This window comes from Oryza glaberrima, chromosome 8 (genome assembly GCF_000147395.1).
Source record: "Oryza glaberrima chromosome 8, OglaRS2, whole genome shotgun sequence".
Lineage (NCBI taxonomy): Eukaryota > Viridiplantae > Streptophyta > Magnoliopsida > Poales > Poaceae > Oryza > Oryza glaberrima.
In genome coordinates this window covers 7,151,133-7,155,150 of record NC_068333.1, presented here as the reverse complement: position 1 = coordinate 7,155,150, position 4,018 = coordinate 7,151,133, and positions in this window count along the sequence as shown.

Sequence of the window (4,018 nt, the reverse complement as noted above, 5' to 3'; positions counted from 1 at the left end):
GTCCTGTGTTTGCATGGCGTCCATGCTCTGTGATCCTACCTGCCCCGTTGAGGCGCAGCTGCTACGGTTTCCTGACGGGCTCACCATTGCAGGAGGAATGGTCGGCTGGGGATCATGGGACCGATGTGCGGCCATGCGTTCATCAACCTTCCTTGCCACCTCCTCTTGCATGCTGAGCTCGTAGCTCGATACCCGGAACTCTAGATCTGCAATCTTCGCCTCGGTATCTCTCTTGCTCCTCATCCGACTCCTGTACGTGTGGATGTCCTCCTTGAAACCAATCTTCCAAGGAATCACCCCTTTCCCTCGTGTTCGTCCTGGATGCTCTGGAGTCTGAAGGACGAGTGTCAGCTCGTCCCTATCTCTGTCCGGTCGGAACGTGCCTTGAGAGGAGGCTTCCACTGCATCTGTTAGTCGTCGCGCAACCTCTTGTATCTGATCGCCGAAGACCAGTGAGCATTCAGCTAGGTTGAGCGTTTCACCTTGAGCATAGTACCAGAACTTCGATCGTTCCGGCCAATTGGCGGTTGCCGGTTCGATACCCCTCTCAAACAAGCTAGCCTCCATCTCCTCCCACTTCGGCATCGCGACGCTATAGCCTCCTGACCCCAAGTGGTGATGGTACTTCTTCTTGGCGGCATTTTCTTTGTTTCTTTCCATCATCGCCTGCCCTTGTTCACCTGTCTTATATGCAACGAACTCGTCCCAGTGATCCCTTAGCTTTGGGAATGTGTCGAAGTTCGGTGTCTGCCCCTTCAGGATATACTTCTGGTACAGATCTCCCTTGAAGCTCTGAAACTGTTCTGCCATTTTCTTCAGAGTCCACCTTTTCACTTTGTCCTCTGTACCCGCAGGAAGGGTGAATGTCTCGAGCATTGTGGTCCACAGCATCTCTTTCTCCGAATCTGGGACAAAGCTCTCATGATCTCCGCGTGCCCTTGTTCTTCGCCAGTACACCGTACTGACAGGCACGTTATCCCGCACAACCCAACCGCTGTGATGTACATAGTTCTTGGCGGCTTCGGCCGAGGCACTAGGACGTCCATCTTCTTCCACTTCCGTTATGATGTGCCGACCCTCAAGCTTCTTCGCTGCACCTCGTTGCCCGCGTGCCCTCTTCTGTCCAACGGAGGGTTGACTTCCACTAGCCTCCTCCTCCTGGTTCCCCTCCACATCCCTTTCCACGTGCCCCTGCTGGTTCCCCTCCGCATCCCTCTCCACGTTCCCTTCCTCGTTCAAGTACTGGTTTGGATCCTCGTTCCCCTCTTCTTCATTCCAGTACTGGCTGCTTCCCTCCGCGATTGTATCGTACAATATCTGTTCCTCATCGCGGTCAGCCATCTGTTGATACAAGAAACATCTGCTAAGTCATGAGACATTTATGTTTTAACAATCTAAGTCATGTATGCTAAGTATAACTGTCGTACATTAGAACCCTACACAACCTTACGTGCTAAGTCTAATTACAAATCGTGATATAAGCTAAGTCTAGGTGACGTATATTATACAACCCTAGCTAGTCAATAATTATATACTAAGTCTAATTACAAATAAAATAATCTTATAATAAAACTCAAATAATATTAAATGCTAAGACTAAAATAGTCATGTATGCTAAGTGTTTCGTGCGTATATGCTAAGTCTAATTAAGACTACAATAGTCAATTGCTAGGAGTCGCACCAATTCTGTAGTCAATAATTACATACTAAGTCTAATTACAAATAAAGTAATCTTATATTAAAACTCAAATAATATTACATGCTAAGACTGAAAGAGCTAGTCATGTATGCTAAGTGTAACTGTCGTATATGCTAAGTCTAATTAAGACTAAAATTGTCAATTGCTAGGAGTCGCACCAATTCCGTAGTCAATAATTATATACTAAGTCTAATTACAAATAAAATAATCTTATATTAAAACTCAAATAATATTACATGCAAAGACTGAAAGAGCTAGTCATGTATGCTAAGTGTAACTATCGTATATGCTAAGTCTAATTAAGACTAAAATTGTCAATTGCTAGGAGTCGCACCAATTCCGTAGTCAATAATTACATACTAAGTCTAATTACAAATAAAATAATCTTATATTAAAACTCAAATAATATTAGAACACTACACAATCTTATATGCTAAGTCTAATTACAAGTCTAATAATCTTAATTGCATTACAAATGTAACAATCATTTATATTATTACGTCACTTGCCTGCACGAATTCCTTCTAGGGCTAGCTCTTCCACTCCGGCTTGAGGGACGACTCCGACAACACGTCTTTTCTGCAAGATACAAAAAGATGTATTAGGATAAATGCGAAGTAACATATATATATTGCATTTCACGTTCACGTTCGTTCGCTCATTCACGTTCCCTCGTTCACGTTCGTTCGCTCGTTCTCATTCACGTTCGTTCGCTTGTTCTCATTCACGTTCGTTCCCTCGTTCTCGTTTGTCTTCATTCGATCGTTCTCATTCACGTTCGTTCCCTTGTTCTCGTTCACGTTAATTCATTCGATCGTTCTCGTTCTCGCTCTCGTTCGTTCGATCGTTCTCGTTCTCGTTCATGTTAATTCGTTCGATCGTTCTCGCTCTCGTTCGTTCGATCGTTCTCGTTCTCGTTCACGTTCTCGGTAACGTTGACGTGTTCGTTCTCATTCACGTGTTCGTTAACGGCGGTGTGGCAGCATCGGGCCAGCGCGTGGCGCGGCGGCGTGGCGGCGGCGGCGGCGGCGTTGCGCGGCGGCGAAGGCGGCGGCGTGGCGTGGCGGCGGCGGCGTTGCGCACGCGACGGCGAAGGCGGCGGCATGGCGTGCCGGTGGCGGCGTGGCGCGGCGTCGTCGTGGCGCCACGTCTCGTGGCGGGCGGCGCGACGGAGAGAGATCGAGATCGGAGAGATCGAGATCGATGAAGGGAGCGAGGCGGCGGCGGCTCTCACCCCAGAGATGCGGCGGCGGCGGAGGAGGCGGAGGCGGCGGCGAGGACGACGAGCTCCTCGAGACGACGGCGAGATACGGCGGCGTCGGCGCGGGGATTTGCCCTAGGCAGCGGCAGCGAAGGAGAGAGGCCGAGAGAGATCGATCGGCCGAAAACGTCTAAGTGTTGGTGGAGAAGACGAGGGCGCACCGGGAATATATATACCCCGGATCTTTAGTCCCGGTTGTTGAGAACAACCGGGACTAAAGAAAAGATCTTTACTCCCGGTTGTTCTCAACAACCGGGACTAAAGATATCTTTAGTCCCGGTTGTTCTCATCAACCGAGACTAAAGATCTTTTCCCGCTATTTCCAAATTCTTTTTAAACCCGGTTAGGGTTAAGAACCGGGACTAATGATTATAGCACTGCATATTATTTTCGCTTACATATGTGTTTCTAAAATAGAAGTTAATGCATTAACATTATTTAAAGTACAAAGATTAATGACAATTACTTCGAAAAATTATTTTTGTCTGTAATAAATTAAGTGGATAAATCGTAATAAGCAAATATATGACTTAAAATTAATAAAAATTCCAATAATCATATATACTTAGCATATGAATGATATTATTAAATTGGTAAAAACTCTAATTAAGATATGTATGTACATACTGTAAGATTTAAAATTAATAAAAATTGTAATCATCATATATACTTAGCATAGGAATTATATTAAATTAAATGTTAAAAACTCTAACTAACATATGTAAATGCCACATGCATGATTTAAACCTTTTAAAAATTCGAATAGTCATATATAAGTAGCATATGAAAGATAGTAAATTAAATTGTGAAAAACTCTAATTAACATCTATAAATGCCACATGAATGATTTAATACTTTTAAAAATTCTCTAGTCCATTATAATTAGCATATGAATGATAGTAAATTAAATGTTAAAAACTCTAATTAACATATGAAATTTCCACTTGCGTGATTTAAAACTTTTAAAAATTCTCTAGTCAATTATAATTAGCATATGAATGATAGTAAATTAAATGTTAAAAACTCTAATTAACATATATATGAAATTGCCACCTGCG